Source organism: Rhea americana, unplaced genomic scaffold, assembly GCF_003343005.1.
Source record: "Rhea americana isolate MKP2758 unplaced genomic scaffold, rheAme1 scaffold_145, whole genome shotgun sequence".
NCBI lineage: Eukaryota > Metazoa > Chordata > Aves > Rheiformes > Rheidae > Rhea > Rhea americana.
Window position 1 is genome coordinate 1441688 of NW_028185539.1, and position 12352 is coordinate 1454039.

Genomic DNA, 12352 nt, shown 5'->3' on the forward strand with positions numbered 1-12352 from the left:
AACTCCTCATAATAATGGTGATTAAATCGAAAGATATTTAGCAGAAACCGATGACCTTTTGCATTTTAACAGCGTGGTAAAGTCAAGCCACTAGTAACAGCTAATTTGTTTGCTTGTGCGCCCGTCTGCTAGCGCTAGGCCGGCCGGGAGAGTAACCGGGGAAGAGCGGGCTGCGCCTGACCTTTTCCGCACGCGTCCGCGCCCCGACTGGCTCTCCGTAGGAGGCTACGGGGCAGTTCTTGGGCTGCTGGGGGCGGTCGTGTGGCCGGCTAATCCCCTTACAAAGGGGCTCGCCGCAAGAGCCGGGCAGGGGCCCGCGGCAGGCAGCTCGCAGGTGCCGCAGCTCCTGCGGCACTCGGGAACGGGGCTGCGGCTGCCGGCCAGCGGTTTCGTTTTGTTAAGTTGCAGCGTGTTAGCAAGTCGGAGTAGCAAAGAGTCTTCTTATGTACGCGGTGTATTAAAAGTAAACAAAAAAGTAAACTTAGGAGGCTTTAGCCTCATACGGCATTTTTTATTTTAACTCTGGAGGCAACTCTCGCGTTCAGCAACGCTGCTGATGAAGCCGGGGTGGAGAGGCTGGGAGCACAGTGCTTGTGTGCCTTTTCTGTACCAAGCTTTGTCTGCCTCATGTAGCCTAATAAAAAGTATTACCTCTTCTCACAAGTTTTGCAGGTTTCGTAGCTTTGGACTATATTGGCCACAACACGAGTGCTGCGTTCTCTGACGGCAGCAGCGTAAAAACCAGAAGACAAAAAAATCCCAAAGAAATAGGAGAAAATGTTTTGTTCAGCAGTCTGAATATCTCAGTCCAAATGAGATAAGTTTAATTATATGCTGCTCACAAAACAGGCTGATTATTGGCACTTAGAGTGGCTGGCAGCAAAGCCTGACAGACCGCCCAGTTTGAGGGCCAAAAGCAACTGTGAGCTACCAGGGAGCAGCTCTGAAAGGCAGAAGGAAGTAGGCACTTCATACAGTGGAGACCCCAGAGATCAGCACCTTTCCCTTGAGGAGAAGCAGTTTTATGAACAGCAGAACCTGCTTTTCCTGTGACCCTTCCTTGCTGAAAGAAGTTGTTGTTTTTGTTTTACATCTGCTCCCTGCTTTTGTTCGCAAAACCTTTGTAAACTCACTATCGTTGAGGTCTTTGTCTCTGTAAAATGTGGCTGAAATCACTCAATAAGCATAAATGTCATGAGGGAACTGACATAACACAATCCCACAGCTATATCTTTGTGAAATGTAGATAAAAGTGCCATGAAATAAACAGATGAGTTACAATTGTCCTGCATTTTGCTCATTTTTCATATGAGCAGCATCAGCAGTATGTGCTTTCTACTTTCCTCAATTTCAGTATAGACTTACTCTCTTTAAAACATAAACATTGGGGCAGCGATGTTGTCTGTTTCATTGAACAAATACCTGAATATCTGGTTGTACCTCAGCATTTTTTTTTTTTTAACTTTTGTACCTTTAAAGGAAGAGAGCAAATTTAAATTTAACATAGCAGGCTGCTGACTGGTGTGTGTTATTTATCTTTGCTAAAATGGGGCTCGTAAAAACATATCATGATGTGCAGCCAGGTACCTGATTGATTACTTTGAGTCTCTTTCTGGAGCATCAGTCTGACTGCTGCCAGCTGCAGCCAGCTTTTCTGGCAACCAAATAGTCCAAGAAACACAGCCAGAGAAGGGCTGGCTTAGGAGCATGATCGAAGGTTACGTTTGCAAATTACGACATCCAAGCAGTTGCTTGTTGCTGCTCAGGGTCTCATTGCTATAGCTCTGCTTTTTTTTTTTTTTTTTTTTTTTTTTTTTTTTTTTTTTTTTTTTTTTTTTTTTTTTTTTTTTTTTTTTTTTTTTTCCCCAGCTTATTGGTTTCTGATCTTTCATCTTTAGCCCTTGGTTTTCACCTGATTCCTGCTGTTGACCAGTCTGTTGAATGCTTGTAGTACAGCCTCGCTTGTTCTCTGACCTTGCCACTGAGCAGGAGCATCTTCCCCTTGCTTGGATTGCTGCACCCTTTTCTGATAAGGCTTCTTGATTGTCACATCTGATTGCTGGCCCTTAAAGGTTTACAAGATACACTTTTAGCATTCTACAGTGGAATTTAGCTCTAATAAATGACAGGAACACCCTATGCAGTTGAGTGTTTCTGGTAAAGTAAAGCAGAGTGTACACTGCTTCCAAAAGATATTGAGAACTTTGCTATTGATTTAAACTGTATGTTACTGTGTAAGTGCTTATGATAACGTGCTGTAGCAGAGCAGTAAATACCACATAACATATTCTGTATCTTTAATGAAACCTTATTAATATGAAAGTACTTTGCAGCTTTGCTATTAAATGCTTGAGAGGGGTAGAATTTTCTGAGCATAAAATTCGAGAGAGTGTGAATTTGTAAAATCAAAAGTATTAGTGTTCTTTTTTTTTCTCTCTTCTTCCATTTGCTTCTAATTTGACTGCAATAGTTTGCAATAGCAATGGAAATTTTACGGTGGTCCCCTTTTCTCTGAGAATGTTGTTTGAATATAGGGTTATGGATTAAATCTGGTTTATAATGAAGCAAACAAAGCCTATGGATGTCGAGTATATCACATTTTTAAAAAGCATTATTGTAGTTTATTCTTGTTAGATGAATACTAGAACATGGTATCAAGAATAGTCTGTCTTTCCATCCTGCTTTCCAGAACAAAATCTTTTTGATGCCAAAACCCTCCAGCACTGCTGTGCGTGTCAGTACCAAGATGTGGAACTGCCTCTTTGCAGCCAGAATCCCTGAGAGTGGGGAGCTGTTCCTAATCTAGATTTACATTTGTCCTGAAGACCTTGCTAATTATCCATTTTAACATAAAAAGATTTATGCCTGGTAACATATTTCTGTCTCTGTGCCTGGTATAAAGCCCACTGGCTTCACTGTGCTTTGGATCAGGGTCTAAATGAGCTGTCATCTGTCTGAACCCCAAACACTAGTATGTCCTGGGGATGGAGCTTCCCAGACTCAAAAGAACATCACTGTGATTTATGGAATCCTGTTACTAAAAAATGGCAGTTTAATAGTCTCTGCAGGAATGTTTTTGATTGCTTTTTATACTCACATGAATATGGAAGTTTGGTGCCTGGCCAAGAGACAGCAAACAAACATTGAAAAAATCCCTTTCATTTGAAGACTATGTCAGCTTCTCTATTGGCCTAGTGACAGCAACATTTAACTTTGGTTATGGTGTAACTATATTACTCTTTATTGAGTAAGCTATAACACTAAAACAGAGAATTTCCCTCATATAAATACGCTTCTGTGCTGTTGTACCAAAGAGTTGTGGTTTTTGTGTTGATTTCCACTTAAGGTTTTGTTGGCTGATAAAATATTATTAGTGCTGTATTACTGCTCTTAAAAGTAGTGACAATTAGGGATAGATTGGTTTAGAACAAAGTGGTTTAAGTAAAATCTAGATTTAAGTCATTGGTTCCTCAGTCCTGAATGAGAATGTGAGACAGCACAGTGCCTGTAGAAATCAGTACTGCTGGATTTGTCCTGATTACAGTAGAGCCTGCTGAGATGTCTGTGTATCGCGCTGTCACAGTCGTAATAATCAACATAATGCAGAGACCCTGGCTGACACTGTACATGAACATTTGCATCCATCCCATGACTACTAGGAGTTATTTGTTATTCAGCTAAGCAGTGCCCAGATTATTTTTCTGGCTGAAAGTATACCATATAGCATTCCTAAGCTTGCATGTTCCTGAGGTTCTTCAAATTTATTAGGTTGAAACTGTGAATGACAATTTTTTTTAATGGATGGAAATTGGAATTCAATTAAAAATCACAAAGTAATTGTTTTGCATATTCAATAATACTGAAATTAATGAAGAAAGAACATAACATTTTAAAATTCCAGTCAGTTATTTTTAAAAAAGGAAGTTTGGCATTATAGATAGTAACTTTAGAGGATGGTTTCAGGTTAGCATATCCTACCAGATTTTAAGGGTGTTATATTTTGGCTTCTGCCTATATCTTCTTCATTAGAATTTTTTAGTAAGGATTTCCCCCTCCAAGTGACTTTTTTTTTTTTCCATCATTCCTCCAACTTTGAATGAGGTATTTATTATCCTGAATGAAATTCAAATCAAGAAAATATTCTCTTTGCACTTGGAGAGTTTAATGGTCAAAACTGTTTTACCATTTTTCAGTGGGCTCTGGGTACAATGCAGTGACTTTGCTCCATTCAGTAACGATAACAAATACAAATTGCTTGCATATTATTTTGACCAAGGAATTATAGTGAATTTAGAAATTAGTATAGGTTATGATAAATTCTCATGAAGTTTAAGCAAGTTTTTAAAATGAGAAAAAGTAAATTAACTATACAGGTTCAATTTTAGCTGAGTTTTGTTCAATTTTTTTCCCCAATCCCATATCAGTAGCCTGTAACCTATCAAATAAGATATGTTTATGTACCATTTAAGCCTAAAAAGTACTTCTGGAAATAATTGGCATTTTGTCCGTATGCAGTAATAGGTGTTAGGTTCCCAGAAGTGCTGAGGTTATTACACCTGCTGAGGAAACATAGAACTTGGATTGTGGTGAGTTTACTAAATACACTCAGTTCCTTGACTGGGAAGTAGCAAGAGGAGAAGAGGTAAGGAAAAAGGTAGGGAATGTTTTACTAGAACCTGTGTCCCCTGAGCCATCTCCAGGAATGGGCTTCTGACTGGCTGAATTGGTTTGGCTGGGACACAGGCTGAATGCCCCTAACTTGTATAATTAAGAAGAAAAGAAAAAAAAAAGGTTCATAATGTGGGTTTATTTTGTATACTTTTGTATTTATCACTGCAGTAATGTTCATAACAGGCATACAAACTAGCATTTGCTTAATAAAACAATTGGATATCTCATTAACCATAGTATAGCTGTGGTACAACATTGTCCCAAAACCTGTCAGCCAGACATCAAATCTATTTGTTTACCTTTCATTGGAATTATGATCTGAGAAGCAAAATAGTAACTATTTGTATCTTTCACAAATATGTATTTTTTCCTAAGCTGTTTTAGGGAACAGCTTTAAGTATTATTTGAGTATCAGGACATATAAAGAAAAAGATAATAGAAAGTCTAAAAAGACTTCTGTTCTAATTTATTAGTGGTTTATTAGGTTTTATGCAATGAGATATCTTCATCTGCTTTCTATTCATCTTGAAAAAACAAGACCAGCGTTTTCTTTTGAAGTCATTAATGTAATATTCATGCATACTGTGGCCTTAACGCTTTCCAGGGCAAGAACAGCAGGAGGAGGAGGAAGAAATTGAGATAACTCTTAGGGAAGAGAGAAAAGGATTTTTTGAACTTGGGTTTGAAATGAGATGTAAAGTCAGCTAGACGGCATTAACACAGTTTGTTCCAAATGACAGGAACTACAGACAAGAATTTTGGGTAGAGGCCAGAATGTCTGATGGGGCTAGTGGTGCAGCAATGAAAGGAATAGAGAAACATCAGGCTGTTTGGCAGAGAGTGGGGTTTTTTGCTTTATAAACAGATGAAAAATTTTCTCTGGAAAGTATCGTAGAGCAAATTGGGAACTATGTTTGTGCAAATGTTAACAACGTGGTGGTATTTTTCCTTGAAAGAGAAGTCAGAAATACTTTTAAGCCCTGGAATATGCATTTCTAGATTCTAACAGAGTAAACTGGAAGATGTGGAAGGGAAGTGGAGCAGTGAAAGAGGAAAGTGTGCAAGGTAATGGCAAATGAACCAGATGAAGCGCTTCCATCTACAGATAGTGGTAGATAGTGGTCGTGATAGATTTACAGGCAAAAGACAAGAGATCAAGGGGAAGGAAGACCTTTAGTCATACTGAAATCAGCAGGATTTTACTGTTGCTGAAGAGCAACCACGATTTACCCAAAAGGGTTTGAGAAGCAAAGAAAGCACCGTTTTTACTGGTGCTGGTGGAACAGATTGGAAAAAAGTTGAAGGAAAAGTGGTACTTTAGTGGGAGTTGTACAGGATCTTCAGATTGCATAACCCAAAATTAAAATGTGTTAAAACCATAGAAGAGGTTACTGAAGAGACAAGCAGATCTGCTGTTTCAGCAGAGATTGAATCTAAGTGGCTGGCTGATTGTTTTGCTAATCTGTTGCTTCAGTTTTCTTTGCAATTTTTGGCCACAAGGATACAGCTTTTAGGGAGTACTCATTGTTGCTGTGATAGATTATTGAAAGAAAAGTCGTAATAGTATCTATCTCTTTACTCTAGAATTAATTTTCTATATTGCAAGTTGAATATTCTCATCTCCTCTTTAGGATTAACTGAACACGATATTTTTCATATTTTTTCCGATAAAATGAAACATCTAGTTCCAAAAAACTCATTGATGCCACAGGAGTTTGCCTTTCTTTATGCAGAAGTCTGTTCATTTCTTGAGGATATAGATTTTCTAATTTCTTAGTTCATGCAGAATAGAAAAAAGTAGATGTAAAGTTAATGTTTCATTTCTTAATATAAAAGGAAAAATTCTATCGTAGATGTCTTTCTGTAAGTACAAATTTTATTGATCTGTTGTAGGTGAACTCAGAAAGTTTTCATTTATTAGTACCTCTTTACCTTTACTACATTTTACATAACTTGTAGCTTAGTAACTTTAGTGAAGCGTGAGATGTGAAAATGTGAATATGTTATATACACAGGGCACCTTCTGATAAACAAATACTGCCTTACTGCAAAACACAGTATGGTGGTACAGCAGATAAAAGCTGGGGCAGAGGGCAGAAAGCTTTGCCTTTACGAAGGATTGACTTTTGCCTGCTGAGGTTGAACACTGTCTGAGCTGAACTCGAGTGGGCAAGGCTGGTTTCTGCTGCTCACGCAGCTGCTGTCACGGGAATCTGGCAAGGCCTAGTCTACTCTGAAAAGAAAAATCTGCTTTGTTTTTGATGGTAAGAGACTGTTATCATGTGAAACTGTTCTAGCTGCATGCCTTCCAGCTACGTTTGGTTGCTCTCACTGCATTACATCTTGTAATCTTGTGTTTATTTCATTACAGAGCTGTTGTAATAGTGTACGTGTCTGCTGATACCTAGAAAACCCTATTTCATTATTTTGGCCACCGTTTGGATTAATTTCGACCAACATGTGAGAAAATTCATGGCCTAATCAGGTCGGTAAGAGTTTTGTTACAAACTTAGATGGAGTCAATCTTCACTCATTGGCTTTAACCCCACTGTCCTTGTGCAAGCCAAAATGTCAGTGAAGTTCATGTGAACTGGCATGCCTGGAGTCTGCCAAATCCAGACCTCCTTGTCATTGTATAAACAGCTGATATTTAGTCTGAATGTCTGCTTCATTACAGATGTAGAACTAAGTCCTTGGCCTTTGAATTTAATGGGAGTTTTGCCACTGATATAAATCAAGCCAAATTTTCTTCCAGAAAACACTATTAATGTATTGGTGAGATATCTGTGGTTAAAAGAATTACGGAATTATAGCTTGTTTTCAGAAGGTATAGTCAGCCTTTGTATAGGGTCAAACTTGGTTATGTTGTTCAGATGGAAGGACAAAGTAAATGCTAAATAATCAGAGTGATCTGTTGATCTTGAATTTCTGTTTACCTCTGTAGAAGAAAGCAGATATTATTTGACTTGTTGATTAATAGAAATACCTGCTTTATTATTTTATCTTCACTCTCAGCAGTTGTTCCTACTGAGATAATTTCACTTTAGATTTGAAGGTTTCCAGAAAGGGAACTTTCACTCTTTCCTTTGAGAGCGCAGAAACAGACCACAACAATTAGAAACATTCTGCAATGTGTTAGGAAGTGCTATATGCTCATGCTAAAAAAAAAAAATCTGATATTTTTAATAAGATTTCTGAATATTTCTGAATAATTTTAATTATTTATTATTAAGAAGCTCTGAAACATGTGAATATAGCATCTTTGCCATTTTTAGGTGCTTACAGGTAGTATTTTGTTATGAACATATAATTGGATGGGCTAAATTATATCTTTTTTTAAGAATTAAACTGATTTTTATGAAGCTGTGAATGAATATTCAAATTCACCTAATCATTTTTTCTGTGCTCTTTCTTTTCAGTTGCTTTAAGTCATGACACTTATTTAATAAATCATTAAGAGCATTTTTGTAAAGAGATGGTGCAACTTATGTCAGTCCTGGCTCAGGCGAGGAATAAAGGTTGATGCAGTTCTGTTACAGTATGACTCGGATCTGGTGGTGATTCCCTGTTGTGAGACATGCTGCAGCTCATTTCAGATTGGTAAGGCAAACCATAATGTTCCCACAGCTTCTACAAATGTACTTGTAAGAGTTCTTTTGATAATATTTGTTATTTATGTCTGTAGTTGTTTGGCCTCACTGCTGGTGTGGAAATCCTTTGCAAAGGAATAGGATTAGCATGTTAGCAAAATTTACTGTGGGTTCTCCAAGGTATGTGGTAAAGGTGTCTTTAGTTTATCCTGTAATTAAAATATTTCTAATACAAAGCAACTGCTGCGTATGGTTTCCTGCTTAATGAAAAGCAATGCATTTTTTGATGGGATGAGAAGTATTGTCATGACGTTTGAGCATTTTCTCAAAAGAAGTAACATAAGAAAGCAGAGGTATGTCTTTGCAAATAATAAATTTAAATTTTGCCTGATATTTCTGATAATTTATTACTGTTTGGGTATTTCCAGTTTATGAAGGTGGCTTGAGGGAAGGTTACAGTTTAGATTTAGGTGTTTTTCCAGCTTTCAGAATGTAAGCTGCAACTATGTTCAAGACACAGGCTGAATTAGAAACTGAGATTTTCTAAAAATCTCGTACCTATTCCCTTCTTTTAATGGTTGAAGTGTCTTTACTAGTATTTTGTATTCTTCTTCAGTGAGACACATGATCCAAACTAAGTGTGTGTGTGGGAAGCTTTCAGAAATAATAGCTAAAGCAATAAATCATTGTCATTTAAATCTGTACGCAGGTAGGCGTTTGTGTTTTTAGGTAGGGAATCTGGTGACCAGAGGATATAATAATCTGAGGTAAAAAAGCCCACACGCAGACACACACACACACTTATCCCTCAAAAAACCCACACCTTATGAATTCTTATGTCCAGTGATGACACTAGAACACGGGCATTACATTGAACTTGCTTTGACTCGGTGCCTAAGGCTAAAATCTGGATTGTAGTCACAAAGGCTAATTAAGAGAGAGTACCAAAGATGGAGGATAAGGATTTGAAAGAAGAAAGAGCTGAGTAACAGGTTATAAAATTGATTTCTTTATCCTGCACTTACTGTTCAGTGAGTTTAAAGTACAGGAAATTCTGGAAAGACTTTATCCATGAAAAAATGTGACTTTTTTTTTTTTTTTTTTTAAGTCAAAAGACACAATTCTCCTAATACTTTACAAATTTAGTATTTTTTTAATATTAAAATACTTTTTTTTGCTAAATATAGTAACACTTTTTGTCATTAGTATTAAAATTGTCTTAGGTACAATGCAAAACATTTGTTATTGCTAAAATATATGCAGCAAACAGAGATTTATTTAATTCAACTGTAACACATTGCCAACAAATATAGTATCTTCTCTCCTATTTTCTCACCGCTTTGAGATACTGAGATCAAAGTGAGAGGAAATCGTGAAATGGAAGAGGTAGAGGACTTAGCTGGAAGGAGAGCTCAGGCCACCTATTACAAGATTGTTCCTTTTCTGGTGTTTAGGATTTTTGAAAGCAGTAATAAGTGTTGAAGTCTTGTATTTGCTAATTCTCTGTTCTCCACTATATGCATCTGAAAGCTGTGTAAATTGTAGTTTACAATGCATGAAAGTATGATAGAATATGAAGTTTAAAGTATTCTTCTTCAAGTTACTTCACTGCTTTATAATGAGAGAGAACTTTTCTATTAGGAAATGAAGCTGTTTTATCGTAGAAGAGCATGCACCTACCAGTATGGCTCAGGCGGTCACCTATGTCCTATCTAATGAGTAAAACTCTAGACATTGTAACAATTCAGGCTGTAAATTGAAATGGAATGAAAATGGAATAAATGAAAAGCTTACTAGAAGCATTCACACCATCTAACTTTAGTTATATATTCGGTACAAGAAAATGCAAAAAGAACTGTTGTCACTTTTTTTTTTAAAAAAAATAAGTCTTATGGACAAAGTTGACCACTTTCGTGAAATAAAAATATTTGGGTGCAGACTTAATTTATTTTACTCAGAGTTATGCTAATATTAAACTCTGAGCTTGTGTACATATAATACATAAAAATACATGTGCCCTAGATTAGTGCAGATAAGGGAAATCCTTCCTCATGCTCAAATGTATGTGATGAAAACTTATTTTCAGAAAAGGTATGAAAGAGAAGAAAGACTTTTCAATGTGCAAAGTGCAATATTTTGAAATTCTTCACAGTTAAAAGGCCATTAGAGTTGGTGCTGAACCTAGTTGCTTTTATCTAAGCCCACCTCTGTTGGTAATTATCATGTTGTACTGAAGTGATATAAGTTTTACAAGAAAGGGATATAATTAATTAATACCAGCTTTAGAATGTCTTTGTAAGATTTTTTTCTAATAGGAGAAGTAATTTAGTTGACATTTAACTTAAATAGGTTTCTATAAAATGAACACACAATAGTATGAATCATAGGCAGAATAGCTGATGAGTGATTTTGGCTGATTATTGATTACAATTGGTAAAGCATTTTAAATTTGAGAATGACTGAAATGCTGAATATTTGCTGTAAAGACAGTTGAGTCTCTTTTGCAAGAGTAAAAAGTGGAAGTAGACTGTTTTGCAATATATTATGAATATCTAAAGTAATTTATTAATCAACATTTTGAATAAGTACTAATTTTACCTCTAAGTATTATCAATGAGTATTTTCTATCTTGCTGCAAACTGATTTTCATTGGAAGGGGACATTCCAAGTCCTGAATAATTTCAGGACTTCCTCAAATGACTTCCTTGTTCAGAATCTTCCCCCGTGCCATTTCTTTTATATAGAGAGTCACTACGTGGATGGGCAAAGAGCAAAATTATGTTGACTTCCCTGGGGCTGGTGTTTGTAGCCTCCCTATGTGTTAGGTATCTCTGATTGACATGTTACAGAGCTTACATACTCAAAATAAGGTCTTTACAATTCTGGACTGTTTCAGTCACTTGGAATAAACCAATAATTCCCATGGGAGTATATGCGTAGACACCATATCCACTTTTTAGGTACTACCACAAAATGAGTTCCTTTGAAATAAATATGGAATGGTGGTGTTAATAAAGTTCAGAGATTGCAGGTTTGTGTGTAAAGGAATAAAAAGAAAATCACTGATTTAGGATGATAAATTTAGATATTAATGCTTTAATATTTCCTCTATTTCTTTCCCTTTTTTACTGTTTTCTGATTTTGTGTGATATGCAGCTTTATTTTCAGCCAAACAGCTTGTTTATGAAACAGCTGCGGAATAGAAGGGAGCGTGCATGCATCACGATATAGCTTGGTTTTCCTTAGAGTCCCAGGAGAGGAATCTTCTTGGGCTCTCTGAAGCCTTTCGTATTGCATAGTTGCATGGCTACATATTTTGATCCTATTTCTCCAGATGAATGTGTTTTTTTTTCTGACACATAGTGATGTGTTTGGGAAATTTATATTGGATGTCACTAGGTGGCAGAATTAGACTGTGTTAGTATTAACCTTTTTATGCTTTGTTGAATTGGCTTCCTACAGTCCATAAACACCTTTTTGATTCTATCTGGCTTTCAAAACTGCCTGAATGAAAAAATAATTTCTAATAAACAGCTCTTCAGAAGAAGTGTTTTTGTAAAGTAGCAGGTATTGTATGCTAGACTTCAGAATTTTGTAAATATTTGATTAATATTTCACTTAAGACTTATTTTATAAAATAAAATGATAAAACTTGTTCTTCTGAAATCTTTACTCCTGCAAAAAATATTTTATTATTTAAGTTTGTATATAATCTGTAAATAAGAATGTATTTGTATCTCTGTAGTGTTTTTCAAAGATGTAGTCAGATACTGCTTTAAATACATGTGGAGAGTGAAGTATTTATATAGACAAATGGCTTTTCCTGTCTGTAGTTGGCATTCTTCATATGAGAATAGCTAATGTACATGCAAAATTGAGGTTAGTTGCAAATTAGTTTTTTCCTGTATGGGACAGCTTTAAAAGTTGTGCTAGTATAGCTTCTAAAATAGTCACTGCTACTCCAGTGTAAGGATGACTTTCCTCTGTTCAGTTGAAACCTTATCCCCAGAGACATGAGCAAAACTGAAAAAAAGCCCTACTCTAGCTGCAATAGCAGTGATTATATCATTTGTATTATGGTTTTAATTTGT